The sequence below is a fragment of the Pezoporus occidentalis genome, unplaced genomic scaffold, assembly GCF_034315485.1.
Source record: "Pezoporus occidentalis ecotype Australia unplaced genomic scaffold, CSIRO_AGI_Poc_V1 ctg252, whole genome shotgun sequence".
Classification (NCBI taxonomy): domain Eukaryota; kingdom Metazoa; phylum Chordata; class Aves; order Psittaciformes; family Psittacidae; genus Pezoporus; species Pezoporus occidentalis.
In genome coordinates this window covers 31294-46990 of record NW_026914416.1, presented here as the reverse complement: position 1 = coordinate 46990, position 15697 = coordinate 31294, and the positions used below count along the sequence as shown (strand labels likewise).

At 39.5% G+C, this 15697-nt stretch overlaps 1 protein-coding gene across 4 annotated transcripts in view; it reads left to right on the top strand.

The window, feature by feature from the left end:
• Positions 1–15697, top strand: part of LIN54 (lin-54 DREAM MuvB core complex component) — a 40547-nt gene that overhangs the window by 1879 nt on the left and 22971 nt on the right. Inside the window, exon 1 of one of the 4 annotated variants that reach the window (XM_062623412.1) lies at positions 12566–13499. The exons of the other annotated variants lie outside the window; for them this stretch is intronic. The gene's annotated coding sequence lies outside the window, so the exon portion shown is untranslated. Of the gene's footprint in view, positions 1–12565; positions 13500–15697 lie in introns of those variants that run through there. 4 annotated transcript variants of the gene reach the window in all.

Here is a 15697-nt window from a genome sequence, read left to right as displayed (position 1 = left end):
GACTTTGAAGCACATCGTGTACTAATTGCGTAATGTTTGGGATGGAGGTTTTGAGTTCTGGAAAGCACTGTGGCATTGAACAAGATTGTGAACAGGAGGAAAGCTCTCAAGACTTCAGGTGAAGAAAGAACAGATATTTGTATGGTCTTCCATTAGGTTCATCCTTCTGAACAGTTGCTTGAAGTATATTGCAGTTATTGTAGAAAATACTGAATATAGAAAAGTAATTTAGAATATTCTTTGCAACGTTTACATAAAGTTGGCAATAACAGGCAATGTCTTGTGTGTGTGGTTAGCTTATTCACAATAACTTTGGCTGATCAGAGACAAGAAGAGCAGTAAGGTATCAGCTGAGTATTTATTCTGTTAAAGGAATCCTTTTGTAAAATAAAATGCATTAGACTTGTCTTTTTTTTTTTGTCCTCAAGATACCCAGTTTACATATGTGTCTGCAAGTGGTTACATATTTTGTACAGACTTGTATCAACCTACAGGCAGATGTAAGGCTGTATTGCTCTGTAGGTTAGGCACTTTTAAACACTGGCTTGGAGAGTGTATTAGAAAATAGAGCCTAGATTCTCAAATGGGTTTGAAAGTACTTCATGCTTGTTGTAATGCAATAAGTTTCAAAAGTTTGTTATGCAGGGTTGATTGTTCAGTTTATGTATCCAGAACTATCTGTTGTTTGACTTGGTTATACTTCTGTGATATCCAAACTTGGATAGTTTGTAACTGCATGCTCTGAATGCTTCAGCTGGAATTCTCAAAAAGCTTTAACTGGTTTCAGGTTTGGTGTCTGATAACCACAGGAAAATGGAGTGTGGCAGCCAGATTTCAGCGATAAAGACATTGTTGTCTCATATGTTTGGATATAATTTCTTTTTGGTTTTGAAAAGCAGTCAAAGCCTCTTAGGTTCTTTTCCTTACATTTGTTAGAAAAATAATGTAGGGGGGGAGTAAGGTAGATTGGAGGTGTCTGGTTTGATTCTTGCTTCAGCAATGAGCTGTGCTTTCTTATCTATCACTTGGCCTGCTTGTGCTTCTGTTCCCTTCCTTTGCTACAGAGGTAGTGCTTTCTTCAGGTACTGTTAGAAACACATCTCAGTGTCCTGTGGAATTTATATGCTACAATGATGGGATTCATAACAAGCAACTAGGAGACAAACTCAGGGTTCTGGGTGGTTTTGTTGGTTAGTTGTTTGATTCTGTTGGGGGTTTTTGGTGTTTCTGGGGGGAGAGGTGAGTTGGGTTTGAGTGTTCATTGTTTTTTGGGGGGGATATTATTATTATTATTATTATTATTAGCTGAAGGATCACCCAACAAGAACTGTAAAACATTTCTTGAACTCTTGATTCAAGGGCTTGTATTTTGCCAGGCTCTACATTTGAGTGGTTTCCTTTCTGCAGTTGCTTAGAGAACTGGTAAGCAGCTGTTCTGGTTTAAACCCAGCCGGCAACTAAGCACCACACAGCCACTTGCTCCTCTTGTGGGAGGGGGGAGAGAATCAGAAGAGTAAAAATCAGAAAACTCATGGTTTGAGATAAAGACAATGTAATAGGTAAAGCAAAAGCCTTGCACACAAGCAGTACAAAACAGGGAATTCATTCACTGCCTCCCGTCAGCAGGCAGGTGTTAAGCCATCTTCTAGAAAGTGAGATCCATCCTTGTCTCTAAATTGGAGAGACATCAATTTGATGGATGGACACTCCATGGATAAAGAACTGGCTGGATGGCCGCACACAAAAAGTTGTGGTCAATGACTCAACGTCCAGTTTGAGACCAGTAACGAGTGGTGTCCCTCAGGGATTGGTGTTGGGACCAGTCTTGTTTAACATATTCGTCGCTGACGTGGACAGTGGGATTGAGTGCGCCCTCAGCAAGTTTGCCGATGACACCAAGCTGTGTGGTTCAGTTGGTATGCTGGAGGGAAGGGATGCCATCCAGAGGGACCCTGACTTGCTTGTGAGGTGGGCTGAGGCCAACCTCATGAAGTTTAACCATGCAAAGTACAAGGTCATACACCTGGGTTGGAGCAATCCCAGGCACAGCTACAGGTTGGGCAAAGAAGAGATTCAGAGCAGCCCTGTGGAGAAGGACTTGGGGGTGTTGGTCGAGGAGAAAATGAACATGAGCTGGCTTCAGTGTGCTCTTGCAGCCCAGAAAGCCAACCGTATCCTGGCTGCATCAAAAGGAACGTGACCAGCAGGTCAAAGGAGGTGATCCTCCCCCTTTGCTCAGCTCTTGTGAGACCTCACCTGGAGTATTGTGTGCAGTTCTGGTGTCCTCAACATCAAAAGGGCATGGAGCTGTTGGAACAAGTCCAGAGAAGGGCCATGAGGATGATCAGGGGACTGGAGCACCTCCGGTATGAAGACAGGCTGAGAAAGTTGAGGCTGTTCAACCTGGAGAAGAGAAGGCTGCGTGGAGACCTCGTAGCGGCCTTCCAGTATCTGAAGGGGACTTATAGGGATGCCGGGGAGGGACTCTTCGTTAGGGACTGTAGTGACAGAACAAGGGGTAACAGGTTAAAACTTAAACAGGGGAAGTTTAGATTGGATATAAGGAGGAAATTCTTTCCTGTTAGGGTGGTGAGGCACTGGAATAGGATGCCCAGGGAGGTTGTGAATGCTCCACCCCTGGCAGTGTTCAAGACCAGGTTGGACAAGGCCTTGGGTGATATGGTTTAGTGTGAGGTGTCCCTGCCCATGGCACGGGGTTTGGAACTTGATCTTAAGGTCCTTTCCAACCCTAACTATTCTATGAGTCTATGATTCTATTTTTAACAGTTAGTTGGGAGCACAGTCACTATGACACTAAGCATTCCCCCGTTCCTCCTTCTTTCTGCAGCTGTATATACTGAACATTGTCATATAGTATGGCATATCCTTTTAGTGAGTTAAGGTCAACTGTCTCAGCTGTGTCTTCTCCCAGCTTTTTGTCCTAGTGGAGTGAGGTGAGAAGCAGAAAAGGTCTTGACTCTGTGTAGGCACTGCTCAGCAACAACTAAAACATCCCTTGTATTTTCATGACTGTTTTCAGCACAAAAATCCAAGACATAGCCCCATACCAGTTACTGTGAACAAAATTAAGTCTATCCCAGCCAAAACCAGCACAGCAGCATGTGTCACTACAGCCTGCGACTAGGCTTGCTCGCTTGACAACACTAGAAAACATAGAAGTTTTTATTGTGCAAGACTGCTAGAGTAACCCTTTGATCTGTGATGGGAGCGCATAGATACATGATGCAAGAGGTTCAGGCTTCTCATGTTCCAGATCCAGATGTAGATTAGTGGTTCCTTAACTCTTCCAACTTGTGTGTCATTCCTCTTTGAAAGCCATATTACTACAATTGAACATGTTGCTACCCACATGAAGGTTATGTCCTTGGTTTTGGGCTCTGCTCTGATCTGTCATACAAGTTCAACCATCTCTGTGGTCTGGCTGGGTTGTTTTCTTTCTTTGGAGTAACAGCAGTTTCTGCTATGGACTTAAAAAGCCAATCTGAAGAATGTTTTAGCAACATTTTTAGATGAGTCTGCTGTGAAAAGTTTTTTGGGTTCTTTTGGTGATTGGTTGATTTGGTGTTGGAGTATTTTTTAGCATTTATATCAAAAAGTTCCCAGTGATCTCAGGTCTGGTTACATTCCTTAATCTGCTCTTTCCCCCAAAAACAAAAGTTCTGAATGAAACAGGAGACACAATCTGCAAGCAAGTGAAAACTTTCTGGTTTAAAATCTAATTAAAGTGTCTGGACAGAGCTTTTCTGACAGTTTTTGTAGTTCTGTACTTGCTATCAATATTTTTTTCTATTTTTTTACTCTCATATATTTGGGAGAAGATGTGGCTATGCACTGCTATAATCCCATGTGTACTTGTTACTGCTTTGCTGGTGAGGAAGATGGTTCCTCTCTTTTCTGGCAGCTTCGTCCTTTTCCATGCTTTCCCCTTCTCTTCTGCTTTGTAAGCACTTAAGCAGCTACACATAGGCCACATTTAAGGACTGATCTGCATTAAAACAAACCTGGCTTATGTCTAGGTTACAGTGAATCAGCACAAAATGTCCTGATGGGTTCTGCCACCACTGAGAGTTGGTTGCCGTCTTCCCCTTTCCTGTGTGCAGGGAGTATAAATGCCAAGTTGGGACAGGAGAGGGAGGTTCCTGGGTTTCCCCAGCACTATGCCCCAGATGGATTGTTGGCTGTAGTGTGATCCTTTAGTGCTGTTTGGGTGCTTATAGACTTTGAACTGAGATATCTCAGCACACTGGCCTACCAGAACTGGCTCACTACTTTGTGGGGTAGTTTTATTCCAGGGTTGAACACCATCAGCAGCGTGGAGAAAGTGGCCTGTGACAGCCCACAGTTCGTTTTGGGTGTCTAACCCACCTTGGTTCCTTCATCTGAACTGCCTTCGCATCTACATAAATGCTTGCTAGCATAAGGAGGGCTGAAAATGTTTGTATGGAAATGAACAGGCAGATGCCAAAGGATTACAGGGGAGCTTTAGCAGTAGTGCTGGCTTAATACACACAGGGACTTGGAGTATAAGGAAAGTAATGCTGCTAATCATGTGCACACAGTGTTCAAAGTAGCAAAGGATGCTTTTTGAAATAACAGTGCAATAAAGGTATTGCTAGGATGTTTCTCACAGTGAAGCCTAAAGAAAACTTAGCAGGTGCTTGTTTTATTAGTATGTAATTACCAATTTGACACAGAAAGTTTCTTAGTTGGTAGTTCTCCTTTTAGAATTATAATAGAAGCTTAAATTACCGCAGACTTGCCAAGGGAAGATTTTCCACACAACTGATATGGGAGCAAGTGGTTGGTTAGTTTGATTGGGGTTCTTTGGGTTTTGTTTATGGGTTTGTTTTTTTTTTTCCTCCATCATTCTTTAAAAGAAAACAGCTAGCACCTCTATTATAAGCATGGCAGTAGTGACATGAGCATAATTTTTCTTCCCATAGAGAAGAAACAAACAAAAAACCCCAACAACAACAAAACCCTAAAACTTTAACTGTGTAATATAAAGCTCTCATGTCCATATCACTTGATAGCTATTACATTAATCACCTTGCTTGTTCCTTTGATACGCTGTTCACAGTTGTATGTATGGTGCATCACGTAGGGAGTGTTCACTTAACAGAATGTGGAGTAATAGGAAGGGAATGGTGAGTGTTGCTTGAGCGAATTATGGTTGCCTTGGGAACTATTACTTTGAATTTTGCAACTATAGATGGTTAAATTTGCAGTAAAGAACACCTGGTATTTTCTTAGTACTCCTTGTAACTGATGAGAAGAAGACAGGATACTTGCACTAGTTATGTATTGAGCATTTGATAAGGAGGAGTACAGTTGGCTTTTTTTTCCTTGCTATGGTTCTCCATTGCTATTATATATGATAAACCTAGAACCATGATCTTCTGGGAAGTGTGCAAGCAAACTGCCTCCATACCTTGTCTTCTCCAGAGAATGGGAAAGAGAGTGGAAATTATTTTGTCAGTGTTCCAAATGCATATTTTGTTACTGTGTTAAAGTGATCTGTTTTCATTTTGCTATTTCATGTTCAAACATGGTGAGTTTGCAGTCTTAGATGATTAAGCTTTCCATTTTGTGGGGCTTAGCTTTCTTATGGATTAATCTTTTTTTTGTCTCATGACATGTATTATTTTAAGGCAATCTCCAGCTCGGTAAGCTTAAACAAAAGACTGTTAAAAAAAATGCAGTGCTGAGTGATTTTGTAGGTCTTTGGTTTACAGCAAAACAAATGTTTCAGTTTTAGAGACAAAATGTAGAGTGTCAGAGAGTAAAAAAAAATGTGTAATGCATAAAATGAATTAAACTGTTTTACCCATTTTTGAAATGGGAGCAAAATTTAAGAATGGCACTTAATTAGGGGAATTTTAGTACAGTAAGATTGCCTATGTGCAGTTGTGGTCTTTCATTTGATTATATGTCAGCAGTAAAGGATGGGTTTTGGGTATCTATATGCTTCTATGAAGGCTTTTCTAGCAAATGAGAGAAAATGTCCAATGTCATGACTTTGAAGAACTGCATTTCCTATCTTTTTGTGCCATTGATCTTTGATCAGCTTTCTGGAATAGTTGATGTGCCCTTGTATGTACTTGGTAAAAAGGAATGGGAAAATGCAGCAAACAAGGAAATGAACTAGTATTTTCTTTGTTTTGGTTATAAAATGACCCAGTAAAATTATTTGTTTCTAAGATATGTTCGTCCGTCCGTCCGTCCCCCCCCCACTGAAATCATCTAAAGCAGACAATTGACCTTCCCTTTCTTAACTGTAGCTTGTTTCTGCTTTGTATAGGTGGGTGTTCTATGTCATTTAGACTAGCAAGCAGTCAAGAATCTGTGGGAACCATGAACCTTGTGTTTTTATGTAGCGTATTCAGTCTTCTGTTTGCTGGGTTAATGTCTGGAACGTTAAATGAAGAGTGGTTTTTTTCCACTTGCGAAGAATAGGTCTGGTGCCAGTGGTGTGAACTGGCAGTATCAGAGGGACCAATAAGGCTGTAGTCAATTCATCAACTACAGTGATAGCAAAGGTTGTCACTTCTGTTTCCTGTGAAGAAAAAAAAAGTAATTGCATAGGATGCTTCCAGGAAAGAAACAGAAGACATGACAGAGGGAGACTACTTGTGAGGTTTTACTGTTATCACTGGGAAAAATAAGAGCTCATTTTCTCTGTTGAATGGGAAGGCGAGTTTGTGTCATGTCAGCAATAAGATACAGGTTGCATAAAAAGCTTTCACAATTTGGATTTCCTGGATTCTTAACAAATATTCTTAACTTCTATCACTAGCTGTTGTATTTGCTTCTACTTCTAGTATTTGTCTATGGCTGCAAAATAAGCTTTATCCTTGAACAAAAGTTATCTCTTAGTTGTCCAGATATTAAGAACCTAGACTACCCTCAACAGTGCAGATGCTATACAGTTTTCAGAAAGTTGTCACTTATAAGTTACATTGCTACTGCTTTGTTGGTTTCGGAAGACTGCACAGTTAGCCAGAGAGCTGTTTGGGTGCATGTCCCGAGCTGTACGCTGGTGGAACTTACTGAGACAACCTCTGATTCAGGTATGTCCAGCTCATTGTGGGTAGGTGGCACTTTAACATGGCACAGCAGTTGACTAGGTCAGCTTGAGTCACAGCAGATAACCTGCCATGGCTGCAGGTCAGCTTCAGTGTCCCAACGTATATAATACTGTTAAAGTCCAATCCCCAAAATTAAAAATTGATAGTTGACAAAAGCTTCTTTTGTGTATACAAATTAGTCTTAGATGTAGTAAAGAGGGAAGCTATAAGCTAGGTGATCTTGCAACATTAAAAAACTTGACTTTTTTCATGCAGGAACACATTCAAGGCTTTGCATATGATCATTTCTTCTCTTATTAATTCTGAGAATGAGATGAGCTCTCTGAACCCATTAGAACTCAGACAGGGTAGTGGTGACTTGTCCAACTGGTGGTAGAGCATGTTTGCCATGGAAGTCAAATTGGGGAGAGTGTGCTCTAAGGACAGAAAGGGGTATAGTGAACAGCATGGAGGGTTCATGCGAAGAACCCTTCCTTCTAGGTGATATTGGTATGCTGTCTGGAGTAAAGCATCTCCAGGAATACAGTAAGATACAGTAAATATATCTGTGTCACTTACAGGATATTGAAAACAAAGGTTGTAAGGGATGATGTGTGTCCTAGTCTCTGAAATGCTTCTCTGGCTAGTTCTCTTTGTAAGATTTTTTGTGTGTATATATGTTTATCCAAAAGTTTAACTGTCGGTTTTCTTATGTACACCTAGTAAAATTTAACCAGTTTGTGTTTCAGAAGCTCTTCAACCTTTTGTGTTAAGATGAATGAGACTTCAAAGATCTGAGAAGCCTGCATTGGAAGTGGCCCACAGGATTCTGTGATGAAGATTGCACTGAAATTCCCATTTCTCCTATTGAATTGATCTCTTGACTTAAAATCTTAATGTGGAATTTCATTCCACAGAAGTCAGTCAGCTATTTCACAGTCCTGGTTATTTAAATAAGCTTTCCCCAAGAGGAATACAGAGGTGCTTTATCTAGAGATTAAAGTAGGAGGAAGGGGGTAATAGTGTTTTTTTGGCATCTGAACCAAGTCACAGTTTGCCTGCAGGCGACCTGTTTGTTTAAAGCTCAGTCCTTCTGTAAGTAAATATATTCTCCTCTTGTTAAGTGTTGCCATGTTTAAGGCCAGTAGAGCTGTGGAGATCTGCAGCTAGACACATGTTTGTGGCAAGTCACTGCAATTTAACTGTTGAATCTATTTTTGCTTTTCTTAAAGCTTCCACTAGACTAAAAAAATAAATAAAAAAATGCCCAACTTATAGTTCTACAAGGAGCTTAAAAAGCAATACTGCCCATAATAGCTTTCACTGCTGTCCATATCTTGACAGCACTACCCTGAAAGCATTAGTTTATGGTCTTAGATTTGTGTCTGTTTTTCTTCTCTGTGTTGTTCTAAGTTTTGAAAAGAATCATATGTTTGCATAAGACACATAAGGAATGAAGTTTTTAGGTCAAAACTTTTTTCTGTCCTATGTTAGCATATGTTTTAGAAAGGAAATAACACACTAAGTGCTGCATATGTTTTTGTTAGAATGAACTTCTGTATTGTACCTTCTGACTGGCCCGCACTACTGAAGTATACATGTAATGCACTGCATAGTCGTTGTGCTTCCTTATTTGCAGAGTCTCAATAAAATTGCTAGGCTACAATTCTGTTGTGATGAACCTTTGCTCATACAGTGCTTAAATGCACTCTTGCTGAAATTGCTGGCAGGAAGCCTAATCTTACAAGGTGGCCAGTATGATAACACCTGTCAAAAGTCTGTGGGGAACTCTGTATCAAGCCTATGATGGCAGGTTTTGTGCTTGTTTGTAAGAGCGTTCTTGGTGTGATATCACTGTGTGTTCTGAATTCTTCTGTAGCCCCACATTCAAGAGGCATTTGGAAAGCAAGGCTTTTGTTTCAAACTATATTTAAAAGACCAAAATCTGTGTTTCTTGGTTCTAGTGATAAGTACTCTTCACATTTAGAGTTTGTTGGGTTTGTTTGGTTTTTTTTTTCGGTGTGGGTTGTTTGGGTGGTTTTTGGTTTGGGGTTGGTTTTTTTGTTTTGTTTTGTTGGGTTTTGGGGCAAGCTTGTTTTTTGGCAAGCTAAGTTCACTGCATCATTTTAACTTCAGATTCTTAATGCTTTACTTTTGGCCTCCTAAACACTGCAGAAAATAAAATAATTATACAGGTTATTTCTTTTGGTCTTACCACAGATTTTTCATAGAACATAAGGTTAGAAGTGCTTCATTAAATGTAAGGGCCCTGGAATCTACAACCCCAAGAACACTTTCAGAATATGTTTAATGATCCTAAGAACACCAGTGCAGTTTTGGTTTTCAGCTTTAGTGCTACTGTATGTTGTGAAAAATGACTGAAATGGACATGCAAATCAAGGGAAAGGGCGAAGGGAAATGTTCTGATTTTTTTATTTCTATTTTATTTTTAGTTTGCATGAGACTCGCTAGAAAGTAGAACATTGTTTCCAGTTACAGAAAGCAGACTGAACTGCTTTGAGGTTTTCTGCTGCAATGAATGTTATTTCTAGTTCTTTTGTGGAAAGTTGCTATAAGTAAGGTGTGTGCTAAACAAGCAGTGTTTAGGACTTTAACCGTACCATGATAAAGTGACCTTCAACACGCCTTTTTAAGAGATGTATATGGAACCTCTTTCTGTAGTCAGCAGAATGTATTTGTTAGTAGTTGGAGCACAAATGGCTATTCCAATTGCTTGTCTATTTCTACCATCTTAGCCTGGATATACCGATCACTTGAAAAATACACACGTATTGATGTTCTTTTTTTTTCTGCAGAATGTTGCACCATTAGATTGGCAGGCAGTGCTCGCATAATAGTAATGCTTTTGCTCTTCAGCACACTCTGGAATTTATTTAGCACTGGTGAGGACTAGGACCTTAAAGGGCACTAAGTAGTTCTCAAGAAGCAGAGTTATCATCAGTTTGCTGATCCTACTCTGTCTTCAGAATGATATGCAAGTCTGAAGTTTTCAGCTTTCGGTGAGCCCCAAATAGCAAATGCTTAAAGTGTTAACTGGTGGTTGAGATGGGTATCTACTTTTGAAATGTAGACTGATATTAGTAAAATGGTATGGTTTTGCCCCTTACTTAATGGAAATATAACTAGCATGTGAGAGCTGCGTAACAGCTGAGCCATGCATGGGTGAGTAATTTGACCTTCAGGTAGCTTAGTTTTCTAAATAGTAATGTTTCTGGGTGACTGCTTGGAGTTTTGTTGGTTATGGGTTTTGTTTTGTTGTAGAGTTTTTTGGTTGTTAGGGTTTTTTTCAGTAATACTACTCAATACCTCACAATAGCTAGAATGTTCTTCTTTACTAGACTTGTTTTGTAATTAATGGTACATTTGGGCAATGTAATATTTTCTTCTTGTGGTGAAAATGAGTTATCCAATCTCGAGTTAGATATTTGAGTGTTTTAAAATGCTGTTTTTTCTATCAAGTAATGCACTCACATGTGCGTGTGACGTGATTCAAACATTTACAATTCATATGACATGCTGCTTTCGTCAGGGACTTGGTTGTGGGTTTTTTCCTCCCTCTCTAGCTTCTGTTTTTCCTGAAAGGTTCTCTGTGATGTGCGGGGATTTGTGGTGATGTGCTATATCAAAGGTCTTTGCTAATTTGATTATAAAAATTGCTTTCGTATTCAGTGCCTGTAATCTAATTTCTGTGGTAGCATGCTGTGATTCCTTGTATGTGAGAATTAATTTTGATGTGAAGAAAACAGCTACAGGTCACAGGATTGCTGAGTCTTAAAGTATGTTTGTAATAGTGGTTGGGGTGAAGGAAGAAGATGCAGTCATGTAGCGTGCATTGTTTCTAAAGCTTTGCGTATGATCAACTAAAGATTTTTGTGGTGACGGCAGTGTATTTCTTATCAATATGTTGGTAAAACATTTCTGTTTTGAAGACAATAGGACAGGAATTGTTGGAAACATAAATGAAAGATTGTTTTTCTTTACAGCATGCCTATGAAGAGCATCATGTCTTTGTTCCTCTGTGGGTTTTGTTTTTTATTTTTTGGCTCATTGTGTTTGAACTGTCCTTGTCAGTATTTTGTAGTGTTGTATGTCAACGATAGCAGTGTGGAAAGCTTAGTAACTGTTCCAGACTTGAATAATTGCAAGATGTTTTGGGTTCCCCCCCCCCCCCCCCCCCATCCCAAGAGCTGGAATATTTGAAAGGGGAATGAGAGCAGGCAAATGAATTGGTACTGCAGTGTTCCAACTGGATCGTACTTGGAACTCTGTGTTGTGGCAGCTTCTAACCACTCAAGGAGTGGTAATTTTAAACTGCTTAAACTCTTAAGACCCCCAAAATCATATTTTTTCAGCTCAACAGCCTTCCTGAGTTTATATATTGCCTCTACTGGAGAGTGCAGGTAAGCAGAAGCTGAAAAATTTGAAAAGCATTTAAGCACCTCAGCTTTAATTCCATATGGCTGACAGCATCTCTCTCATCCTTCTCGGATAAATGATCGAGGATCCATTCTGTATTGCCCTTCTTCCTCCTGCTTTTACCTTTGTTCTAATGGATGGATTTGGGGATTAAATAAACAATGGTTTTAAAACTCTTTACTAGTTAAGAGAAATATGATGATTTATGAATATAACTTTATGTAAATATTGTGAGACTTTTGCATTTTGAAATCCTCAAATCTGAGCTATAGCCTGCTGACAGTCCCTTGCTCCACCTTTATTTGAAAGAAATATTGGTGCCACATTTTGTCTCAGCAGAGGAAATGCCAAATCCCTTTTGTATTACCTAACTGGTGACACTGTGTTTTGGTGTATACATGCGCACACACACGCATTCACGTTTAGAGTCTGTTTTACTCAGTGAACAGTTCCTTGTTTGGTTGTCCACTCTTGCTTTCTGGCATTCATCTGACCCAGTTTCAAGCCTCATTTCAACCCCCCTACACTCCTGCTTAGTAAATCCCTCAAGAGTTATTATAACTATTGGTGTTCTCCCTTACACTTTGCAAATTATTAGGTATGCACCTTGATTCTCTTAAATGCTGATAACGTTGCCTTAACATTACTGATCTTTGCAAAAGATGGGGCCTTTTGCAGCACAGGAGGTGTGTGGAGATGCTCGGGAGTCCTTTAATGCAAGTATTCTGACTATCTGTTTTTCTGAAGCTGTGAAACTGTATCCTGCATTATATTGCTCAGGAAGAAAATTATAATAATGAATAATGGTCACAATTCCATCTTCTCATAGTGATATAAAACTAGTTTTACATGTGCTAGACATGCATGTGATTTGTCTCCTGGACAGTTGCACCAGTGGTGACCTCTTGAGCATAGGGATTTTTTGTGGTGTTTGATTATTCCTCTTTCCACTTCTTTTATAAGGGTTTTTGCTGTCCTTAGCTTAGGAAGTTTGAAAATATTTGTCTTTTCTGGCCCTTCATAATGCTACACTTCAATGTGTGTATCTACTCCAGCTTTAAAGAACTACTGGCTGCTGTATCTAGCAAAGATACTTGGGTTCAGTTAGCATTTGCTTAGCTTGCTGCAACAGTTTTACTGATCCCAAGATAATCCCTGCTATCTAAGGGGCTATGTTGGACTTAATGTATTTATGAGGCTTTTGATTTTGGGGTGTGTTTTTTTGCACTTTGAGATAGGTGCTTATATAAAAGTTGCTACTGGTTTGATTTATGTATTTTCTAGTGAAAATGACACTTCAGAATTAAGTTTAAAATTAACATCGCTGATGACTGAAGGCAGGCCTGGCCAATGCGCTGTCAAGTTATACCAGAATCTTCCCATGGTTGAGTGTCACTAGCCCTCTGCTGTGTACTAAGAAGTGAACAGGAAGGGGACTGTTAATGGGGCCACAAATGGTGACAAGTCCCTTGGTCCACTACTTCATTGTGATGACCTTGCTAACTTGCAGCACCATCTCGGGCCATCCTGTAAAGTTGGTCAGCAGCCTTATTTCTGTGTAATCTGAATTCTGAAGAGTATTCCTTGCAGTACCTACGTAGCTTCACTGATGATTTTGTAACATATACTCATGTAAGTGCTGCACTCAAGCTGCTCATGGGTTTGGACTGGAAGGTTGGCTATTCTTTTCTTAATGAAAAGGGGGCATTTCTGGAGATGTGATAAGATGCAGTTAGTTACTGTAAAATACAGGCATTGTTATATCTTGCATTTTGCTCCATTGTGTGCAGATCAGTATACTTTATTGATTATTTTGACTTTTTTTTTTTTCCTGTTTATTGTGGCTGCTTTGTGGGGTTTTATCAACAAAGGTGGTGGTGTAATGAATCCCAACACTTTAACAGTGTTAGTTTCTTAAAGATTCTGCACTGACACCTAGTGACAGAAACGGAAAAAATAGATCAAAGTTCACAGGTACCTGTCAGACACCATTCTGTATTTTTGCCAGTAACAATGGCATCCTTTATCCTCTTCCTTATAAATACCTTTTGTCCTTTATGACAATATATGTGTATTTTTTGTGAATATGAGAGATCTGTGCTATAGGTAAGATGATCAGAGGTGTTTCACTTCAGCTGAGCTTTTGTCCCCATCTTCCTCCTAGTATTTTTCAAAGTTGTTGCTCCAAGACTTTGCCAACAACATGCCTTAGTCCCTAACTTCTTTGTATGTGCTTGGCTGGTTGCAAGCCCTGAGCTATGCTGGAATTTAGTCTTTTTCTAAACAAATCTTCATAATGTGAATACCTTTTAGTGTAGTTGTATGGCTGTTATTTTGTAGGATAGATTTTTCTATTTAGTAATCTGATCCGAGAATTCTGGGGGAGTTTCCCCTCTGGTATACACTTAACCTGCTTGCTTTGTTGAGATTGGTTTTGAGCTAAATGCATGTAAACATTTAGTAGTGCGTCTTTTTTGGGGGGGTGTAGGTACAGCTCTTACTTAAAGCTGAATTGTTGAAGCGAAGGAAACTTTCAAGTTGTTTTGTTTTTGTTTTTTTTTAATAGGTAAAATAATTCGCTACCCTGTCTTAAAGAACTTGAAGTTGTTTACATTTTAAAAGAGGTTGGCATGCTTTTAGTGTTGGAAATCACTTTAGTAGAGGAGCTGGAAGAATGGAAACTGTGTTTTGTATAAAAGCATTGGGGGAGTGGAAACCCACACAAAAAACAGCAGCTGTTGAGAAATCCTGGCTAAATACATATAAGTAAAATCTGCAGGGATGTTGAAGCTGCCTTTGACAGCTGTCTGTCCTATAGCTAGGATGAGATTTTCATTGTTGCACTTCATGTATCTATTTCAGTCATATCCATTATGCAGTGAAGAAACAGAACAACTGGCTTGTGTTGCGTTTCTTGCTGCTGTTGATGACGTGCGCCTGAATACGTTATTAGAAGCCAGCTACAAAATGATGATATCTAATAGCTGTAAGATGCTCCAATGTGAGGGCCATAACCTTTCTTTTCTTTTAACTGGTCAATTTCTTATTCCAAACGTGATGTAATTGATGTATTTCTTTTCCTTATGCATTCTGACTTGCAAGTGGTTTGTTTGAAGTCAGAATACTATTTAAAACTCTGACTCGGCGCATTTTAATATAAATATCCTTTCAACTAGAGGTATTTAATATCCATTTACTGCTGTGTAACCTTAAGAATGAAGAATATAAATAACTGCTGAACTGTCTAATATATTTAAATAGATGTAAATACTTTGTGGCCATGCTGTTAAAATATAACAAGAATCTGTGAAACCTGATATGCCTTTAACCAATTTGACTTTGAGAGCAGTGCAATACCATTACCAGTGTGTCCTTAGGAGTAAACTGTTTTGTCTAGTGCTAGTTACTAGGCCTGGCATCACTGCAAGCTGTTCTGGCATTATTTTGGGACAAATGCTTTCCAAAGGAGGTATTTCTGGCAGTGGCATCAGATAATTTCGTATCTTTAAATGCCTGCCAATAAGTGAGCTGTGTGTGAGTTTGACTGTCGGTCATCTGGATGATTTCTTTCATAGCTTGGCTTCTAGAGTATCACAGCATTTTGATGTGGCTCATACCCTGGAGGTGAAGGGAATCAGGATGGCATCCTTTATAATCAGAAAGACCATGGGCTGCCAAGAAACATGAACTCATCAGCAGCCTGCTGAGCTTGGCATGGAAATTAGATAGATTATAGAAGGGTTTTCTCCCCATCCTCCTACCTCATGGGTGAAACGCAGCTGTAGTTAGCTGCTGTGCAAAATGGAATCACAATGACTCTGGAGAAATCAATGTCACCTGAGCATTTGTAAAGTGGTTTTAGTAGCACAGTTCCTTAACTGTAAATGTCGCTTATTATGAGTAACTCAGCCCTGTGTTTCTTAGCAAGTAGGAAACTTAATTTGCAAGGTTCTTGTCATCTTGAGCTTATAATATTACTCAAGAATATGTAACCATGCAGTGTGCTCACATGTCCAGTGCCCAAGTATGCTGATGGGATTGATCAGCAAGTTGGGAAAGTGCCTTATTAAGCTGATCAGTTTTCAGTCTCTGAAAGTTCTAGTGGGAATGGTAGATATGACCATTTCCAGTCTAAGGTTTCTTAAATGGGAAGTTATTATGGCTTTGAATCT